This window comes from Balaenoptera acutorostrata, chromosome 11 (assembly GCF_949987535.1).
Source record: "Balaenoptera acutorostrata chromosome 11, mBalAcu1.1, whole genome shotgun sequence".
Lineage (NCBI taxonomy): Eukaryota > Metazoa > Chordata > Mammalia > Artiodactyla > Balaenopteridae > Balaenoptera > Balaenoptera acutorostrata.
In genome coordinates, this window is record NC_080074.1 from 103943876 (window position 1) to 103965914 (window position 22039).

General features: G+C 53.2%; 1 protein-coding gene across 2 annotated transcripts in view; it reads right to left on the reverse strand.

Moving 5' to 3' along the window:
* Positions 1 to 22039, reverse strand: part of TSPAN9 (tetraspanin 9) — a 183441-nt gene that overhangs the window by 137114 nt on the left and 24288 nt on the right. The window contains exon 1 of one of the 2 annotated variants that reach the window (XM_057556942.1): positions 10547 to 10567. The exons of the other annotated variant lie outside the window; for it this stretch is intronic. The gene's annotated coding sequence lies outside the window, so the exon portion shown is untranslated. Of the gene's footprint in view, positions 1 to 10546; positions 10568 to 22039 lie in introns of those variants that run through there. 2 annotated transcript variants of the gene reach the window in all.

A 22039-nucleotide genomic window follows, 5' to 3' on the forward strand; every position in this document is an offset into this window, starting at 1 on the left:
ACCTAATTTTCATATAATAATCGAGTCATCATTTTAAAGTAAACACCGTATGCGTACAGATCAATTGCAGATGACCACACCCTGCACTTGCGAGAACAGTGCCCGGCGAGGCAGGCCGGGTCTCACCAGCCGGGGCCCTGGAGCAGGAAATGAGCCCAGTCTTTTTCCAGGATGGGTGGGGTCTCATCACTCGGAGGCAGATGCTGGAGTGGTTTCTGGAGCACAGAGACAAACCCTCTGCCCCCCAAAATACTCCATCCATCTGCTCATTCATGCCTGAAATTCCATCCCTGAGGAGCAGTCTTTGATTCCTCGGTCAGAAATAGGCCTGAAACCGTAAACCCACCCCGTAAACCCACCCCGGAGACGCAAAACGGCGCCTTCAAGGCACACTTGGAGGGAGCGAGGTTACTAGACTTGAGGAAGCAAGGCTCTTACGAGGCTCACAGAATAATCCTGCAGACGAGACGGGGACACTGAGGCTGGAGGTGATTAGTCACTGCCCGCAGGTGAGGAGGAGGAGTTCTGGGCCAGCCTGACCTCACCCTGACCAGGCGGGAAGAGAGAGCCGGCGGACCAGGAGTGGGAAGGACAAGGCTGAAACAGCTGTGACCACCTGGGAGGAAAGCGTCGGAATCTGAGGAGCCCCAGGAGCCAGAGCAAAGGACGGCGCCGTCCAGAGGACACCGGGGAGAGAAAGCAGCGAATCTGGAAAGAGTGCAGTGGGGTCTCCACACCAGGTGGGTCCCAGCCCAGCTGGAGGCCCGCCCTGGGATCTACGCATTTTGAACAGGGTCTAGACAAATGAGGCCACGTTTCGAAAACCATGAATAGAATGGTGGAAGACCTGAGAACTGGGTCAAGAGAAAGTGGGACTGTTAAAACCAAAGGAGAAAGTTCGATGTCACTTGTCATCAGGGAAATGCAAATCGAAACCGCAACGAACTACCGCCTCACACCCACTAGGACGGTCAGAATTTTTTTTTTTTTTAATGGAAAATAACAGGTGTTGGCAAGGATGTGGAGAAATTGGAGCCCTCATACATTGCTGGTGGGGATATAAAATGGTGCAGCCTCTATGGAATAGAGTTTGGCAGTTCCTCAAAATGTTAAACATAGAATTACCATATGATCCAGCAATTCCACTCCTAGGTATATACCCAAAGGAATTGAAAGCAGGTGTCCAAACAAAAACTGTGCATGTATGTTCATAGCAGCTCTATTAACAATAGTCAGAAGGTGGAAACAACCCAAATGTCCATCAACAGATGAACGGATAAACAAAATATGGTATATACATACCACGGAATATTATTTAAGCCATAAAAAGGAATGAAATACTGATACATGCTACCACGTGGATGAACCTTGAAAATATTATGCTAAGTACTGAAATAAGCCAGACACAAAAGGCCATATACTATATGATTTTATTTATACAAAATGTCCAGAATGGGCAAATCCATAGACAGAAATCAGATTAGTGGTTGCCAGGGGCTGGGTTTTGGGGGAACAGGGGGTGATGTCTAAGGGGTACAGGGTGTCTATTGTGGGGCAATGAAAAAGTCGAGGGACTAGGTAGGGGTGATGGTTGCACGATGATGTGAATGTCCTTAATGCCAACGAACTGCACACTTCAAAATGGTTAAAATGGCGAATTTTATGTTATGTGTATTTTACTGCAATTTTTTAAAAAAGGTTTAAAAAATGGAGAGGACTTTGGGAGGGACAGGGTACCTGATATCAAATACCCAAAGGCCTGTGCAGAAGTGGTCAGAAGGCTTGCTCTGTGGGTTCCCAGAGTCAGGCCCCTCAGGACGTCCACCTCCAACAGGGGCTCACATTCCCTGCACATTCACCACACACCAGGCCCACGGCTTCACCAGCATCTGACGCTACTGTCATCCCCATTTCCAGGTGGACAAACTGAGGCCCCCGGCCACACAGCGAGTGGAGAGCGGGGCATCTGTGCTGTTGGCCACCGACGCAGAGAGCGTGCTGCAGCTTCACAAAGTCCAGCCTTAATCAAGCACCGCTGTCCCCTTCTCGTGTGTGACCTTTGGCCATTTACTCAGCCTTGCTGTGCCTCAGTTTCCTGCCCTGTGAAAACTGGCATAACACCATCACCAGGCTCCAAGCCTGTTGGGTCGAGGAAGTGAGACCAGGAATGTGCCTGGCGGCTCCTGGCACAGGGGACTCCATACAATTCGACTCCTTTTTTCCCCCAAAGAGGAAAAAATTACAAAGATAGAGGGACCTATGTCAGCAGGGAGAGAGCTCCGGGTCAGAGGAGGTGAGGAAAAGCAAAAGCACCACTCAGCCAGGACACGCATCAAGACGGGGATGGGCCCAGGTGCCCTTGAAGCTTCCACCCCTGAACCCTGGCAGGGCTACAGTGTGAGACCCTCCCCAGAGTGGGCTCCGCCAGAGGAGAGAAGGGGACAATTCAAGGACGCAGGGATGTTGGGGGGATCGGGGCTGCCCCAAAAAGAAAAGGTGGAGAGAAACGAATGGCTGGGAACGGCAAAAATAAAGTTTGCCAATAAAAATAGAAGTAACTTACTCTTTTAGAGCATCCACACGTATGCCAGACGCTACGCTGAGCGTTTCACGCAGATTATCTCACTGAGGCCCCACATCTCTGCAGGCAGACGCTCTTATTATCTCGTCTCACTGATGAGGAAGCTGAAGCTGGGGTCAAGAAGTGTGCTCAAGGTCACACAGATGCCATCGAGCCACGGGCCAGTCCTGAGAGCCGGGCCGGAGAGGCCCATCACCTGACCGGAGGGGTGACCGCCTTTGGACACCACGTGCCGGCTCCTGCCCTCTGCTTTCAAGCAGAAGTCCTCCAGAGTCGAAAATCAGCAAGGAGCCCAGAACCTTCTCCCCGCCTCCCCACAGCCAGAAAGCTGAAGCCAGAAGCTGATGTAAGAAGAAATTGTGAGAGGAGGCTGTAAATATTTAAGACATTTTTGTTAAGTAGAGGAAAAATAAAAAGAGGAACTTCTGTTTGCACCAGCTCCATCAGCTTTAGGAGAACACAGGCTGAATCAAGTGGCTGCCGAGCGCTCAGCATCCCCCGCGGGTGCCCAGCAGGACTCAGGCTTCCCAGGCGGGCCACAGGCCCACAGCTGATGTGCTCCTCGGCGGCCTGGGGAAGTGAGCCTCCGGCCATCCCAGCAGCACATCCTGCAGGAGCCCAAGAGTTGGTGTGGTGCCCGAGGCCTCCCCTCATGTCCGAGTCCACCCCGAGGACCAGCAGCCCCGCAGGAAAGAGGCTGAGGGGAAGGTATCCAAGACAACCAGGGACCACCTGAGTGGAGGAGGAGGGGGGTGTGGGGAGACAGTTAGGGACCAGCAGAAAGTGGGCTCCCACTCTGCCTGGTTCTGCACGGTGCCCCCCCTCCGACCTTTGGGATGCCAGTCTACAGCGGGGGACCCATCCATCTCAGCCTAAAGCCACCTCTCGAGGAAACTGAAGACGAAAGAGGCAAATTCTGAAAGGGGTGTTGAGATCATACTGTTTTCTTAAGCTAACATTTAAGGGCTTAGAATGCATCAGAGATGGTGCTAAGCCCTCGACATGGATTATCTCATTTAATTTCCATAACGGCCCTACGAGGCAGATACCCCATTGTCACCACTTCAACGTGGACAAGTTGCATGCCGAAGGGTAAAGTGACAGGTCAGTGAGGCTGGAATCAGGATGCAGCCACGCTGTCTGACCTCAGAGCCCACATTCTAAACCACGATCCTCTACCACTTCCTCAATCAGACTCCCAGGCCCAAGGAAAGCGATTATTCAACCTAGTTCCCGGCCTCAGAGCGTGTCCAGGCTGACGAGGGAAAAGGATAAACGGATCCAATGCACGGGAAAATGACCTGTGACTGTATGTGCACCCATCATTTCAACGGTACCGTGTGTGCATGTGTGAGCATGTGTGTGTGAGAGCATGTGAGTGTGAGCATGTGTGAGTATGTGTGTGAGCATGTGTGTGTGAGCATGTATGTGTGAGCATGTGTGAGTGTGTGTGTGAGCATGTGTGTGTGAGAGCATGTGAGTGTGTGAGCATGTGTGTGTGTGAGCATGTGTGAGTGTGTGTGTGAGCATGTGTGTGCATGTGTGAGCATGTGTGTGTGAGCATGCGTGTGTGTCTGAGCTTGAGTGTGTGTGTGAGCATGTGAGTGTGTGTGTGAGCATGTGTGAGCCTGCATGCACGTGCACTGGAGAACCGCTGGGATGACTGGGAAGGGGGATGGAGGGAATTTAACGTTAAATATGATGATGCACGGTAACCAAAAGGTGGAAACAACCCAAATGTCCGTCAACAGATTAACTGGATACACAAAACGTGCTCTATCCAGACAACAGAACACATTACTCAGCCACGAAAATGAAGGAAGTTCTGACACACGCTAAGACAAGGATGAACCCTGAGGACATGATGCTAAGTGACAAAGCCAGTCACAAAAGGACAAGTACAATGATCCCACTTATGTGAGGTTCCTAGAGGAGTCATAGCCATAGAAACAGGAAGTGGAAAGGTGCTACCAGGGGCTGGGGGGAGGGATGCAGGGAAGGCATCCAAGAAGACCAGGGACCTCCTGAACGCAGGGGACAGTTAGGGACCAGCAGTAAGCGGGCTCCCACTCTGCCCTGTTCTGCACGGCTTCCCCCTCTGACCCTTGGGACTCCAATCCACAGCGGGACTGGAGGGGGAGGTCGTGTTTAAGGGGTACCGAGCTCCAGTTTCGAATGATGAGAAAGTTCTAGAAATGGCTAGTGGTGAAGGTTGCACAAGAATGTGGAGGTACTTAATGCCACCTGTGAAGGTAAATTTTATGGGTCAACTTGATTGGCCGTGAGGTGCCCTGATTAAACCCTATTTCTGCATGAGGGTGTTCTGAGTGAGATTATCAGGTGAATTGGTGGACTCGGTAAAGCAGACGGTCCTCCCCAACGTGGATGGGCATCATCCAACCCACTGAGGGTCTGAATAGGACAAAACACGGAGGAAGGAGGGATTCGCCCCTCTTTTTTTGCCTCAATATTTGAGCTGGGCCATCCCATCTCATCTTCTCCTGTCCTTGGAGTAGGATTTACACCATCGGCTCCCTTGGTTCTCAGGCCTTTGGACTCGGACCAAATTTCACCACCTGGGTCTCCAGCTTGCAGATGGCAGATGGTGGGACCTCTCAGCCCCCATAATCATGCAAACCAATTACTTGTAATAAATAAATATATATGTCATATATAGACATAAGTCACCATGCTAGGGCCAGGATCTGAATCTCTCTGATCCAAAATCTACTCTCTTAACTGCTACAGGAGACCATCCTCTTTGTACACCTGAATACAACAAGTTCACAGGAAGTCTCATTGTTGAGAGCAAATGTTGCCTCGAAGGCCAGTATTTATCCAAACAACATGGGTGGGGCCTTAAATGCCAAGTGATATGCCACGTCCCGATCAATATCCACAAAACACAAACACAAAGGCTGCTCTGAGTCAGGATCACAGGTGTCACAGGTGTTCTCTGGGCTCGCGTGGGGGTCAATTTCAATCATGTCATCCACCACAAAACGTTGTCAGAACTGCAACCTTCACCCTCTCAACTCCTGTGTGCAACGGGGCTGGACTGCTATTACCTAACAGGCCGTGGCAATGCAGCATCATTTTAAATGGGGCTTTCAGAGGCCATTTAAGGCAGGAGCAGAAAATTCTTCTATCTGACAAAGCCCATCTAAACTACAGAGAAGAAAAATCAATTTGGATCGTGTGAGCAGAAAGGAACTTCAATTAGGGTTTTCTTTTAAAGGGAGAAGTAGAAAATGCCTCCTTGTCAGGGTGCTCAGGAAATGCGACTGATAAAAATAATACATATTTTTAAAATTATTCTTCAGTTATAAATTTATGGCCAATTAAGGGAGAAAACTGGAGGGGCAGAGTGTGACCGAGAAGGAAGGAAGAGGGACCCAGGGTAGAGGCCCCGCCCCCAGAGCCCATCGCTGTACTCAGGAAAGTGCTGGAGATCTTGGGTCACAGGGCAGGTGGAGTCCTATCCATGCAATACGCACCCCACAGTCCCCAGACACCCAAGACTTTTTTATTGTTGTTACTGCTGGTCACTAAAGAAATTTTAGAAATCACAGAAGAACATAAAACAGAAAATAAAAATCACTAATAATCACTACCATTATTAGCATTTGGGGTATATTTCCTCTAGTCTTTCTTATTCACACTGCAAAAAAATTGGAATTTAGAGTATATACAGTTTTACATCTTACAGTATTTGCTTGATATTTTTCCATAAACATGATCTAGAATCATTATATATAATTTTTGAAGACATGATTTTTTTAAAGGCTATACAGTTTGCTGTCCTATAACTGTATCAAAATTTACATAACTAATCATCTATTGTTGGGCATTTGGTATGTTTCCAATTTTTAACTATTGTAAGTAATGTTACAGTGAAGATATATATGTATATACACATATGTATCTATGTCTGTACATATATACATATATATGATTAGTTCCTTAGTATAAATTCTAAGGAACAGGGACTTCCCTGGTGGCGCAGTGGTTAAGAATCCGCCTGCCAATGCAGGGGACATGGGTTCGAGCCCTGGTCCGGGAAGATCCCACACACCGCGGAGCAGCTAAGCCCGTGCGCCACAACTACTGAGCCTGCGCTCTAGAGCCCACGCTCCGCAACAAGAGAAGCCACTGCAATGAAAAGCCTGTGCACTGCAACGAAGAGTAGTCCCCGCTCGCCGCAACTGGAGAAAGTCTGCTCACAGCAGTGAAGACCCAACATAGCCAAAAATAAATAGATAGATAGATAGATAAATTAATTAATTAATTTATATTAAAAAAAATTCTAAGGAACAGAACTACTGAGTCAGGGAGAATGAATATTTCTCAGGCTACTGATACCAATTTACAAATGACTACTAAAAATAATTCTAAGCAACACTGCCTTTTTGCAACTCTAGACATAAATGGCACTTATATCTCAGTGTTTTCTACGTGGACCAGTTTCAATCATGCTGACAGCTGAATCAGCCCTATGGGCCAGGAAGGTCCCACTTCTGTTTTGAAGTGTCTCGTCTGCTACTTGCTCATATGCCAGCTGAAACGTGGTTCCAGATCACTCTGGCAGCCCCACCGTTAGCACCAATCACACTGTCTCGCATCCGAATTGGGTGCTAACATGTCTGCTCCTCCACTCTGCTGTAAACTCCAGGAACGGGGCCCTGCTCACCTCTGAATTTTTTTTTTTGGCCGCGCCTCGCGGCTTGCAGGATCTTAGTTCCCCGACCAGGGGCTGAACCCACTCCCTTGGCAGTGAAAGTGCCGAGTCCTAACCACTAGACCACCAGGGAAGTGTTACCCCCCAGCCACCTTTGCATCCTCCCTGCACAGCTCCCTTCAAACGTTCTATCAGTGGTTCTCAAGCTGTTCTTTCACGTCCCTCCCTAGGAAGTCGTGCGTCACAGCACTTTCATGTGAGGAGGACCTGAGGTCTCAGGCAAGCCCCTTACCCTCTGGTGCCTCGGACGCCTCATTTGTAAAACGGGGGGAATGATACCTCCCTCAGAGAGTCACTGGAAGGATTAAGTTGGATAAGTCATGAAAAGTGCTACTAAACAAGCATGACAGGAACCTAAAAAACACTCAAAAAAACGATAGCTTTTGTTTTAAAAAAAATCGTAATACACAATAACAAACCCACCAAAAAATTGCTTAATCCTCTACCCACTGGAGGAGATTAAAGAATCCTACAGCTGTCTTTCTCATCTGAAGCTCATCCAGGTCCTGGATGCCTGCGTAGAGACTCAGGACCCCAGGGACTGCACCAAAACCACAGAACCTCAAACCAAGGGTGAAGGAGGTCTGGCAAAGCTGGACTTGGAAAGGCAGGCAGGCAGCTGGTCAGCACGAAGCCACAGAAGCTCTGCATCAGCTGTGCACAAAGAAGAAGGGAGGACAAGCTACTGGGAAACCAAAAAGCAACAGCCTAAGGCCACCCCAACCCGGACAGGACCCTGGGACACCAAGAGCCAGCAGGGCAACGGTTCCCTCCCAAGTCGGAGCCTGGAAGCCGGTGACCGGCACAGTGCCGCTCCCTAGCTGACCCTGACGAATCTGCTATTGTCCATCGAGGGCGGTGGGAGTTGAGTCACCGCAGCATTGTCCGACCGCTCTATCAGGAGGAAACAGCTGGACAGACCGACACCAAGTGCAGGAAACCTCCACCTCCACCAGGGCTCCCCTCGGGGCCCCCGCCCTGTTTGGGAGGCCCAGCATCAGCATCCTGCCTGCCTGTCCCCCCCCAGGGACCCCTGGCCAATCCAGATGCACCCCCAGCCTGAGCAGACATCTCTATTTCCTGACCCCCCTTGCCTGGGGCAAAATACAAGCTCTTTGTGTGGCATTTTGGCAACACTTGTCGGGGCAGAGCGGGGAGGTGGGTCTCCCAGGTCCAACCTGCCAGTAAACAGAAACCAAGGTGCAGGAAAAGAGGCAGTAGACAAACAACAATCACATTAATTTGAAAAGAACACACCTTGTGGCAGGGAGATGGCTTTTCTCTGGACTGAAATGTGAGCAAGCGGGCACCAGCTCACTGCCACAGCCAGGACAGGGCTGGGGACAAACGTCCCAGGAAAGGGGAATTCTTGCCAACTTCCTCATCTAGAGGCCTGACCGAGGGGCTTCTATGCTCCAGCAGAGGAGCCCAGAATCCCTGCCGGGTTTGGAAATAGCTGGGAAAAGCAGCTGGGTGGTTCACGGTTGACAGAGAGACAAGCCTACATCCTGCCCCTCACACTGCGTAGCTGTTGACGTAAGGTGTGAGTTACAGCACGTCCTTAAAGCAAGGTTTGCAAACTCAAACCTGCAGAGGCAGGTAGGATGTGTAAATGAGCAGCTCTGGCGGACACACAGGCACGTACCCCGCTGTGTCAAGACGGGGGGGGGAGGGGAGGGGGCCTCGGGAATGCACAGGTCCCCAGGTCCCACCCAAAGGTGATGCCTGACACTCAGGCAGCCAGGGGTTGCCCCCTGGCTGGTGTGGGCTCCAGGCAACTAGTCCTCCTCTAATCTCTAAAAAGCCAGAAACCTCTAAGATTGTGAAATCTCTTCACTGTTTAAACGTTGGCTCTAACAAACAACATCAACGGGGCAAACAAAATACATCTGCAGCCCGGATGTGACCTAGATGCTAGACTGTAACCTTGGCTCCAACGTTAGCATCTGTAAAGTGGAGGCAAGAGCCCGGCATGGGGAGGACCAGATGGGGTTAGGCCTGACCCCTGACCCCCAGAAAGCACCTGACAAATAGCGGTTGTCAAGCAGACAGAGCTGGAAGGGTCTTCAGGAAGAACCACCCCAATCTCGTCAGCCTCCTAAAGAGGAAACCTCCAGAGGCCCTGGGGCCGAGCCAAGATCCACAAACACACTGGTGGCAAGAGCCGGGCTGGCCCCCGACGCTCGGGCTCTCGCCTACGTCCCATAGACCCCAGCAGCCTCTCCCGGCTCCGCTCGGTTTGTCCCAGGTGCCTCCGTAACTGTCCCTCATGGGTGTGGCCTCACCAACTGTGATGGGCAGCTCCCCCTAGGTAAGCACGCTGGGCACTCAGCCTCACGCGGGTCAGGGGCTTGGTCACCGTGACCCGACCAGGTGCCCGGTGGCCACGCTGCCCCCCTCCCCTGCACTCCCGCTCACACGGAGTGGGCTCCGCGGGCTGGCCCCGCGCCAGGCGCTGCCCCTGACCCACCCCAGCCCGAGCTGGGGGGCAAGGGAGGAGGGCACCAAAGGAGGCGGCGCCGTCAGCAGGTAGAAAGGCTGAGGCTCAGGCGAGGCCTAAGCACAGAGGAAGGCAGGCCAGAGGCCAGGAGCGTGCCTGGGGCCAGAGCTGGGGCTGGGGCCATGGGAGGAGAGAGGACAAGTGGATGGCGTGGGTGGGGGAGGAAGGCCAGAGTCCCCAGGCTGAGGCAGCTCTGGACCAGCTGGGTTTGTGCCACACCAGGGCACTAACTGGGCAGCTCGTAACCAGCCGGGTTTAACTAGCCGGGTCCCAAAGCACTCGCTGTGTTCGCTGAGGTGAACCAGGGTTGCATCCTGTCCCCGGGCCCTGGGGGTATCCTGTCTGAACTTGAAAGCTTCCCGGCCCTGATGTCCAGGGGAATGGTCCTGGACCGTCTCCACGGCACACACGGGAGCTTTCCAACCACCAGCAGCGGAGAAGCACACCTTAGCCTTAAAGAGGCAGTGGGGAAGGAGAGCGGAGGGGCCTGGGCTCCGGGCTTCCTAACAGAGGTTCCAAAGAGGGGAACTGGGAGGGCTGAGGGGAGCTGAGGGGCCACCCGGGACAGACCCCTCACGTGACAGCCAGCACCAGGCCGTGCCCTTTGGAGGCTCCCCGAATCCCTGCATCTTCCCAGCTGGGAACCCCACATTCACCTCCCCAAGGGTCCCGGAAAATCATAACAAAGCCCAAGGTCATCCGCACCTTGAAGCTCAGTCTCTCTCACCTGCTGCGCCTCCCTGTCCTCTCCAAGTCTCAGGGGGCAGGGAGAGGGGGCGGGGAGAGGGGGCGGGGGGAGAGGGGGCGGGGAGAGGGGGCGGGGAGAGGGGGGCGGGGAGAGAGGGGGCGGGGAGAGAGGGGGCGGGGAGAGAGGGGGCGGGGAGAGAGGGGGCGGGGAGGGGGCGGGGAGAGGGGGCAGGGAGAGGGGGCAGGGAGAGGGGGCAGGGAGAGGGGGCAGGGGGGCAGGGAGAGAGGGGGCGGGGAGAGAGGGGGCGGGGAGAGAGGGGGCGGGGAGGGGGCGGGGAGAGAGGGGGCGGGGAGAGGGGGCGGGGAGAGGGGGCGGGGAGAGGGGGCGGGGAGGGGGGCGGGGAGAGAGGGGGCGGGGAGAGAGGGGGCGGGGAGAGAGGGGGCGGGGAGGGGGCGGGGAGAGGGGGCGGGGAGAGGGGGCGGGGAGAGGGGGCAGGGAGAGGGGGCAGGGAGAGGGGGCAGGGGGGCAGGGAGAGGGGGCAGGGAGAGGGGGCAGGGAGAGGGGGCAGGGGGGCAGGGAGAGGGGGCAGGGGGGCAGGGAGAGGGGGCAGGGAGAGGGGGCAGGGAGAGGGGGCAGGAGGGCAGGGAGAGAGGGCAGGGAGAGGGGGCAGGGAGAGGGGGCAGGGAGAGGGGGCAGGGAGAGGGGGCAGGGAGGGGGGCAGGGAGAGAGGGCAGGGAGAGGGGGCAGGGAGAGGGGGCAGGGAGAGGGGGCAGGGGGGCAGGGAGAGGGGGCAGGGAGAGAGGGCAGGGAGAGGGGGCAGGGAGAGGGGGCTGGGAGAGGGGGCAGGGAGAGAGGGCAGGGAGAGGGGGCAGGGAGAGGGGGCAGGGAGAGAGGGCAGGGAGAGGGGGCAGGGAGAGAGGGCAGGGAGAGGGGGCGGGGGGGCAGGGAGAGGGGGCAGGGAGAGGGGGCAGGGAGAGAGGGCAGGGAGAGGGGGCAGGGAGAGAGGGCAGGGAGAGGGGGCAGGGAGAGGGGGCAGGGAGAGAGGGCAGGGAGGCAGGGGACTTGTGGTTAAACACCAGCCAGCGAGGTGAGGGGTGGGAGGGGCGGCAGAAAAGAGAGCACACAAACATCACGTGTCGAGAGATTTCACAACAAGGGTCCAGAAAGTCAGAGAGATTTGGGAACTCCACCTCTGGCTTTCCCCACCTGGAAAGAACACAGACTTTGGAATCCCCCAGATGCGCGTTTAAGTCCCTTCTCTGGCATATTCCACTGTGTGACCTCGGGGTGGGGGAAGTTCATGAACCCCTGGGAGCCTTGTTTTCCTCATTTCACAAAGCAGCTGCCTGGTGCACGAAGGGAAAGCAGCGACCCTCCTCCTGACAGTAAACCATCCTCCGCCCCTTTGTAAGCATCCTGAGGGCGAAAAGCATAGTCCAGTCTGGGGTCAGAGAATGCGCACCTTTGTGCTCACTGAGAACATTCGTCTGTGACCAACTTTCTCAACAGCATCCCACCTGCTCCAGTGTGGACAGGACCACCGAGTCTGCTCACAGCACCGCACAGAGGGCACTCAGCTCCACTTCCAGACCATGCAGACCCCCGAGGCTCGGCCCTGGGCCCTGGGCCCGCAGCCCTCCCACACCGTCAACCAAGATTCTGTCCTCCTATTCGCTTGCCTCGCTTACTAAATGCCACCCGATACCGTTCACACCGTGGAGGCGCTGGCACAAGGAGAGAGAGCAGTACACGTCTTCCCACAGGTTACAGATGAGGAAATGAGGGCAAGGAAACCAGACAGTCTGCTGCCCAAGGCTGGCTCTCACTGCGATGGCAGGAGGGGGGAGTGAGTGGGCACTAAGGAACCTGAGGGCAAACGTGGTGGGGTTGAGCTGAGGCCAAAGTTTTCCCATATTTGTCAATAAACACAGATAAGGGGCCCTGTTCTATCAAAAAACAAAGGAGGGATCAGGTAATACCATAGGAAAGGTCGGCGAGCATCCTCATTGCCGCCACTAACAGCTGCAGTGCTTTCCATCCGCCCGGCAGGTTCTAGACGCTTGACCTGTGTTAACTCACTGAATATTTATAATAACCTTGTGAAGCAGGTCCTTTATTATCCCATTTTACGGAAGAGAAAAGGTCTTAAAGAGCCTGCCCAAGGTCGCACGACTGGGGAGGGGCGGCCAGGGTGTGAACCAGGATGCACACAGCCTTAACCATGTCCTGTGGTACCTCTCAGCACACAGGCCCACCCCCCTCACCGCCCAAGCCCTGAGCTGCCCCACTGGCAGCCGGCCCGCAGGCCCCGGGGTTCCTGTACCTGCAGCAGCTGCCCCCAGGGTGCTCCCTCCAGTGGCAGGAGCCGGGACTCTTATCTGCAGCATGGGCTCCCTTGCTGCCTCTGCTTCCAGGCAGCGATAAGACCCAGGAGAAGCCAGGGCCAGGATGCTACCCTGATATTCTGTTCCCACTGACTCAGAATCCCAGGAGAACAGATAGACGGGGGAATTTCTGAATGAGTCACTAACCACAGAAGAATACAGTTATGTCAGTCAGCCAGGAACACAGTTAGGGATGGGCTTTCAAACAACCAGGCCCGGGGAGTGGGAAATGCTGCTTCATTGCTGCCGCCCAGGGCAGAGCTGGGCCACTCGTGGGTTTCCAGACGCTCCTGATTACAGAACGGCAAGGTCTGTACCCCATGGGCAGCAGCAGAGGGGTTGCTGAACACATTTGGATCCCTCCCACCAAGAGAAGAGAGATGCCTTAGGATACAAAAATCAGACGGACAAATGATGGAGCGCCGATTCCTCTCCTTCCCCGTATTGTTTTTGCTAAATTGCTTTTATCAATGGGCTTTGATCACCATCTCCCTCCAGCAGCTTACAAAACCAAGCCCAAGAAGTGTATCAACGGCTCTGCCCCATTAGGACAGACGTGGTGACAGGAGAGGCGACAGTGGGGAAAACTCAAACTCCCCAATCACAAACCCTTTGGCCAGAGCGAGCTGCCCTGTGACACCCATCAGGGAGCCAGATGCTGTAGGTGGCCAGGGCTGCCTTCCTGGACGGAGCTTGGAAAGCGGGAGGGGGAGACCGGGCAGGCTTTGGCTGGAAGTTTATTTTTTCCATAATTTAGAATGAAGTTATCTTTCCTGCTCGAGCACTTCCTCCCATAAAACCGTCCTCCCGGGAAAGGTGAAGATTTGTCACCCTCTAGGCTTACAATTCATTCTGGCACTGAGTGTGTGGATCTCCAACTGGGAAGGCTCGGGCCAGGCCAGGAAACAACAAACGGGCTGGGATGCGGCCAAAGGCGGCCACAGGGCGGTGGGGTCTAGGGATGGAGTTATCGGCGTGACAGCTGGTAGAACTGGAGCGGGGACGGAGGGTAGCTGTCGTCTGACGGTCCCGCGTTGCCATGAGGACGAGGCGGCAGGCTCGTCCTCGGCTCTGCCGGCAGAGGCATGGCCACAGCACGGCTCCAGAAAGGCAGGGGTGAAGACCAGACTGCCCAGCTGTGGGCTGGGATGAGGGGCGCTCATCCCCGTCCCAGCAGAGGCTGGAATCCACCAGACCAGAGCCCAGCGCGAGGCGTGAGTGGGGAGGATGACATGTGAGGACCTCCCTCCTCTGAGAGTCCCCGTGGTTACCTGACAACAACCATGCGTCCTGAGGAGCTGCGTGGCCTCAGGAAGGGCAGGTTCTGTTTCCCGGTTTTTATTATTACCATTTATTAAGTGCCTGGGATTATGCTCTGCACTGCACGTGCATCGCCCTGTTTAATCTCCACCATAACCCTGAAGACAGATGCTATGCCTGCCACACAGTAGGTGCCCAGTAAATATCTACGGAATGAATGATGAATGAGTGAATCCTTTTCACCAGCGAGAAAACTGGAGCCTAAAGAGGATAAGCATCTTGTCAAAGGTCCAGCAGCCGGGCAGCAGCAGAGCTGTCAGTGAAGCCTGGCCGAGCCCCCAGGGTCTGCTTCCTGAGCCACTGCACTGCTCCCTGTGGCCACTGCCTCGGTCTTCACAGACCCTTAAAGAGTTGGCAGCTGTGACCAAATGTGACAAGTGCATCACTAAGAGGCATCAGGTTTTGTCTTCCAAATACGCTCTAATAAGCGTGCATTGCTTTTACAAAAGAAAATAACAAAACTTATCAAAATGTTCCTGTTCAGCCCACAATCTCACAACCAAAGGTGGTGTGTCCATTTAAGAACTAGTTGGCCAATCAAAAAGACAGAAAGTTTAAAAAATGTTCAAAAAAATGAAAATAAAGAGTTGTCTGCGAGGACGGGGGAAACGGGAACGCCCGTGCACGGCTGGTGGGAGTGTAAATTGGTGCAGCTGCTTTGGAAAACAGTCTTGTGGTTCCTTAAGACGTTCAGCATTCAGTCACCATATGATCCAGCAATTCTACTCCTAGGTGTTTTCCCAAGAGAAATGAAAACACATGTCCACACACACAAAATTGTATATGCATGTTCATAGCAGCATTATTCGTAACTATCAAAAGTGGAAACAACCCAAATGTCTGTCAACTGATGAACAGATAAGGACAAACAAAATGTGGTATGTCCGTGCAGGAGAATATGATTCAGCCTTAAAAAGGAATGAAATTCTGATACATGCCATCGCATGCATGAACCTTGAAAATACCACGCTAAGTGAAAGAAGCTAGTTACAAAAGACCACATAGAGTACGATTCCATTTATATGAAATGTCCAGAATAGGTAACTCTATAGAGACAAAAAGTACATTAATGATTGTCTAGGGCTGGGGAGGGGGCAGAAACTGGGGGGAAGAGGAGAGATGCTAATGGGTACAGAGTTTATTCTGGGGGTGTTAAAATGTTCTAAGATTGATAGTGATGATGGTCACACGATTGAGAAGCTGCTGAAAACCACTGAACTGTACACTTTAAATGGGTGAATTTTATGGTAGTGAATTATATCTCAATAAAGCTGGGGTTTTTTAATATTTATTTATTTCGCTGCACTGGGTCTCAGTTGTGGCACGCGGGATCTTTAGTTCTGGCACGTGGGATCTTTTAGTTGCGGCATGAGGGATCTAGTTCCCTGACCAGAGATCGGACCCGAGCCTCCTGCATTGGGAGCGTGGAGTCTTACCCACTGGACCACCAGGGAAGTCCCTAAAGCTGTTCTTTTAAAAAAAGAACCAGTTGCCTATCTTCCTTAATTTTAACAGATTACAAGGAATCTGATAAGGGGTAGAGATCATGACGTTAACTGACGGAAGGCAACAGCTCGCAATCTCACTACCTCTTGCCCACGGCCAAGATTTCATTCAGTCATTCAACAAACATCTATCGAGAACCTACTATAAGCCATGCATCAGGCTATAGCTGAGGTCAATAAACTGCAGCCCACAGGCCGAATCCAGCCTTCGCCTGTTTTTGTACAGCCTGCAAACCAAGAACAACTATAGCGTTTTTATGAGGTTGGAAAAAAATCAAAAGCCAGATAATATTTCCCAACATGTAGAAATTTTATGAAATTCAAATTTCAGTGTCCATAAATCGATTTTACTGGAACGCAGCCACACTCATTGGTGTCCGTGTAGTCTCTGGCCACTTCAGAGCTAAAGGGCAGAGGTGAGCAGCTGCAGCAAAGACCAGATGGTCTGCAGAGCCTAAAATATTTACAATCAGGTCCTTTACAGACAATATTTACCAGCCCCTGCGCTAGATGCTGGAGATTTAGGGGAGAGAAGAGAGGAGCAGTCACGGTCAGGGCCTCTGTTCTTGTCTGTCCATGGCCCCGACAGCCGGACAGCCGGGCTCTGAGGACCACACACTGAGTGTGTGCGGTGAGCACAGAACATGGGGGCCGACCGGGCCAGGCTGCGGGCAGGCTTCCCTGGGAAGGAGTGGCCTCTGAGACCAAGGGGAGCAGGAGAAGTGGCATGTGCAAGGCCCTGGGGCAGGGGCACGCAGCCTGCTGAGGGTCCAGAAGAGGGCCACTAAGGCTGGGCGCCGAGTGGAGGGCAGGGCCTGCAGGCGGCACTAGAGTCTGTGCTCCACAAGGTCCATCTCCTCCCGCCCCTTCTCCCCCTCTCCCCTCCTCCTCTCCCCTCTCTCCCTCTCCCGCCTACTCCTTCCTCCCCCTCCTTGCCCCCTCATGCCCCAGGCATTCCCTAAGCCCTTACCTGGCTTAGCTTTCTCCATGGCACTTAACTCTACCTGCTACACATGCATTTGCTTGTTCACCGACCAGCTCTTACGCTAGAATCCGAGCTTTATGAGGACAGGAACTTTGTTGGGTTTTTTTCACTGCTGTATTTCCAGCACCATGACCTGACCTAGAGTCGGCTCTCATATAAATATTTGTAGAATAAATGCAAACACAAAACACTTAAAGAAAATTTAAGGGCTAAATGTCCTTGATTTGCAAACTTGGGCAAGCTATTTCTTTATGGCTCGGTCTCCTGATCTGTAAAATAAAAATAATAAAGGTATCTACTTCACGGTAAATAAGGTAATGCACATAAATGGTGATTATTACTGTTATTATCGTCCTCTTGTGTTACTTGCCTATTTTGTGTCACACGTTAAAGGCGGAGTTTTTAAAACCTATCTCATTTAATTCTCATATAAGCCCCATGAGATAACTTTTATTACAAATTCCCTCTGGACAGATGAGGAAACTAAAGCTCAGAGAGACTAGGTCAGCGGTCCAAGGTCACACAGTAAGCCACAGAATTAATATTCAAACTAGCACCATCGGGCTTCCAGGGCTATGCCCCTTCCTCGATACCCAGCTGCAAAGTGAAAATGCCCTAGGAGGCTGGGGAAAGGGAGCAGCTGGGGAGCCCTCATGAAGGAAGCACCCTGTTCTGAAGGACTAAAAGGATGCACATGAGCAGAAGAGTGGGTGAAAGTCATTCTAGGTCAAAAAACAGAAAAGGCGGTGGGGGCAGTCCTTTTCTACAAGAAGCGTACACTGTTCACTGTCGTAATACAAACAGGAGGGGACAATGGTGGACTCACAGGGCTGGCACTTGGGTGAAACCTTAGATGCATCTGGTCGGATTCTTGTTTCACAGAATGAGAAACAAAGGCGCGGTGAGTTGGGGACGCTGTGAAAGCTGTGCCCACACTGACGCTTCATCCGTATTCCTACTCGTCTCCTTCCCTTCAAAAATCACAGGAGTACACGCTCACTACAGCCGGAGAAACACTCCAAATGAGGAAAGTGTTCCCTGCGTCCCCACCACCAGCCACAGCTGTGTCAGTTCCACATCCAACAGGCTCAGGGTCACAGTGATCAGCTCGCATCTCAGCACAGAAGGGAACATGCATGAACTGTGCTTCTGTTTCCATTGCTGTTACCAAGTCTGCCTGCAGTTCGTCCATTTGCTCACTCATTCACTCAGCTGGCGATCACTGAGGGTCTCACACAGACCCGGCCCAGTTCCAGTTACTGGGATTCTGCAATGGACACACGTGATAAAATGATCTTTCATTCCTTCCCCACAAAGGCTGAAGACACTGGTTTGTTAAAAACAAGCGGGGGCAGGACTTCCCTGGTGGCGCAGTGGTTAAGAATCCGCCTGCCAATGCAGGGGACACAGGTTCGAGCCCTGGTCTGGGAAGATCCCACATGCCACGGAGCAGCTAAGCCCGTGCACCACAACTACTGAGCCTGTGCTCTACAGCCCGCGAGCCACGACTACTGAGCCCGCGAGCCACGACTACTGAGCCCGCGTGCCACAACTACTGGGCCCGCGAGCCACAACTACTGAAGCCCATGCGCCTAGAACCCATGCTCTGCAACAAGAGAAGCCACCGCAGTGAGAAGCCCACGCACTGCAAGGAAGAGTAGCTCCTGCTCGCCACAACTAGAGAAAGCCCACACGCAACGAAGACCCAATGCAACAAAAAATAAATAAATAAACAAACAAACCAACCAGGAGGCCTGATTAAAAGTCTGCTTTAGGAGACCTCCCTGGCGGTCCAGTGGTTAGGACTTCGCGCTTCCACTTCAGGGTGCACGGGTTCGATCCCTGGTCAGGGAACTAAGATCCCACAAGCCGCGCAACATGGCCAAAAAAAAGGCTGCTTTAGAAAGAGCTCCCCCGGCCCAGATCTCCTCTCCCACACCCTCTGGCAGGTGACGGTGACCGTGCCGCCCCACCCCGGGGGGGTATTCTTTGCAGGGGTAAAGGCAGAAGGTCTGTGGACTGGGGACACCCAGCACAGGGCATCACGTTGAAAACAAGGGATTCAGCTGAAGCACAGAAGGCCGAGATCCCTGCCCTCTTTCCATTAGTTCCCAGGTAGGTTAGAAGATTCTTCTCTAGGGAATCTAACAGCTCAGGAGAAAATACCAAAGATGTTAACTTATTGGGTTCCTAAATGAAACAGGCCAACCAGGTCACCCTACGTGAGGCCCAGAGTCCACAGGATGCTCCTGCCACAGACACACACACACACACACAAACACATACACATACACACGCATACATACACACATACACACATGCACACACGCACACACACATGCACACACTCACACATCCATACACACACGCACGCACATGCACACACGCACGCACACGCATACACACACATACACGCGCACATGCACACATACACATATACACACATGCACACACACGTGCATGCACACATACACATACATACACACGCACACATACACACATACACATACACCCGTGCACACATAGACATACATACACACATACACATGCACGCACACAGACACATACACACGTGCGCACACACACACACACACACACACACACACACACACACATACCTTAATGCCCCACACACATGTAACCAGACTACAAGGATCACCAGACTTCAGAAGAAAGCCTGTCACAGGAAAGACAGAGAAAAAGCATACACACACTTTATAAGAAATGGTGAGGAAGAACCCTCCCATTTAGTTTTAATGAATAAAAGTATCATTAATAGCCTCAGAGAAGTAAGAGGCGATGCTGCATCCATGAAAACAAAACAAGATGTTATAAAAACAAAAAATGTATATTTAGAAAGTATAAGAACTCTTAGACATTAAAAATATACTAGTTAACATGAAACCCTCAACAGAAGGCTAGAAGATAAAGCTGAAGAAATCTCCCAGACTTCTCTGGTGGTGCAGTGGTTAAGAATCCACCTGCCAAGGCAGGGGACACGGGTTCGACCCCTGGTCCGGGAAGATCCCACATGCCATGGAGCAACAATGCCCGTGGGCCACAACTACTGAGCCCACACGCCACAGCTACTGAAGCCCGCACGCCTAGAGCCCATGCTCCGCAGCAAAAGAAGCCACCACAATGAGAAGCCCGCGCACCGCAACGAAGAGTAGCCCCCACTCACCGCAACTAGAGAAAGCCCGCGCGCAGCAACAAAGACACAACGCAGCCAAAAAACAAAAAAAGCAATCTCCCAGATTTTGCAGGGGTTGGGGGGAGTGCAGGTAAGGAGAACGAGAAAGACAATAAAATTATAAGATTAATCCAGGAGATTCAATATCCAAATTCTAGGAGCTCCAGAGGAAAGGAGAAAACGAAAGCAGCAAATCAATGAAGTCATTCAAGAAAATTTCTCAGCACTAAATAATGGGTGTTTCAAGACTGACAGGTTCCAGGGAGCCCTGGATGGAAACATATCCACACTGAGGCATGTTACTTCTGAAGTTTCAGAACAGCAGCCAAAGAGGAGACTTTTACACGCAGAACACTAGAGATTCCAGAGAGAAAAACTGTGTTACCTGCCAAGGATTAAAACTGGAACAACATTAGACAGTAAACCTGGAACTTAAGCAATGCTTTGCACACAAAAAAGATCCCTAGCCTAGAACCCTACAGCAAGCCACAGTATCAGTAACACGTGAGCGTGGAAGGAATATTTTTTCAGATCCATGAGGCTAACGAAGGTTCACAGAGCACCTCCTGGGCAGCGCATGCATTTACCATGCAGTGCGTGTACTGGATTACCACGGGCCCACGCCCTAGACCAGAGCCCAGAGGCTGTGTCTTATTCCTCTCCGTGGCCTCGGCACAAGATGTTATGGGGTTACCCAAGAAAGGGGGAGGTAAGGGGCACTTAGTGAAGGGAAGTGACGCTAAACAGAATCCTCGGGGATAAGGATCGACAGCACCATGCCGTCCAGGCAGCGAGAACACAAGCCAGGGCTGGGGACCCGTCACAACCCATCAACTTGCTGACCACAGACAAGGGTTTTAGCCGGCAGGTGAAACTCAAGCCAGGAATGAACAAATCCATGCGCAAGTAGCACTGGTGATGTTACCAGGTATCTGGGTTTGTTTTAATCCTCTTTTCTGGAGCAAGGTGATATATAAGTCGATGAGATACAACCAATCTGAGCATGAAGAACAGGGACAGTGAGGCAGAAGGCTGGCTCCGGGTGTGACCTAAGCGTCCCTGGAGCAGTCTGGCAGCCCCACAGGGCACAGGCCACCAGGACGCCAGTGTCGGAAACACAAAGGGGAAGCTGGACCTTACAGCAAGCACACGGAAGCCCCGGAGGGAGGGCACCTGGGCCTGGGGGCTGCCCTGGGCCAGGGAGGCCCTCTCTCCTCACCCCTGCCCGTGAAAGCCAGAGCTCCGAGGCTCAGGAAGATCCAGGCCCCGAGACTGGGAATGGAGGCCCGGTCACCTGGCTGGTCAGCCAAGCCAGCTGGGAATCCCAGCCCCGTCTCCAGGCCCCCTCCCACCCCTTCCGTCCCGCCTGGCCAAGCACAGGGTCTCACGGGGATGTCCCCTCGCTGGGTTTCCAGGTGGGAAGAGGCCGCCATGGAGGAGCTGCAGACCGGCACCTGCTCCGGGCGGCTTCCGGGAGAGGCCCCTCCCCCACGCCCGCCCCGAAGGAGGCGCCGGAGCCTCAGTGGGTTCCCACGGCCCCTTGACGATTTCCCGCTCTGCAGCAGTGGCGGTTCTGCAATAGAAACAAAGTCAGGGGCCTGCCTGCTTGGCTTCTGAGGCTGGTAACCCGCTGGGATCTGAGCAGCCAACAAGGAGCCTTTCCTTCCTGAAACAGCCCCGGCCCCGAAAGGGCGCTGAACAGGGCGCCCTCCTCCCAGCCCCACCGAGGTCTGGCTCTGCCAAAGGCGTACGTTCAAGGTGGGGGGCTGGGGGGTGCACGCAGGGGGCCCGGAGGAGGGGCCGTTTCCTCCCCTTGCAGAGTCTCCCCTCTTCCCACGGCCAGTCCCCTCCTGGCTGGTTCTACAGGACCTGTTACTCATCACAGACACAGCACCTCCCAGCTGAGGTGTCCCCTCTCTCTCCAAGGTGAACTCGAGGCACGAGTGGAGAAGGCGAAGGGATGGGGCTGTGAGGACCCACTGCTGTCACAAACTCTCCTGCCAGGTCACCTGCAGCCGGGGTCCTGCCACTGATGTGCGCTGTAGGCAAGCATGTGAGCAAGCATGGAGGCGCGTACAGAGCCTGAGTGTGAGCCAGCACGTGAGTAAGCTGTGTGCAAGCGTGCGTGTGCATGCTCTGTGTGAG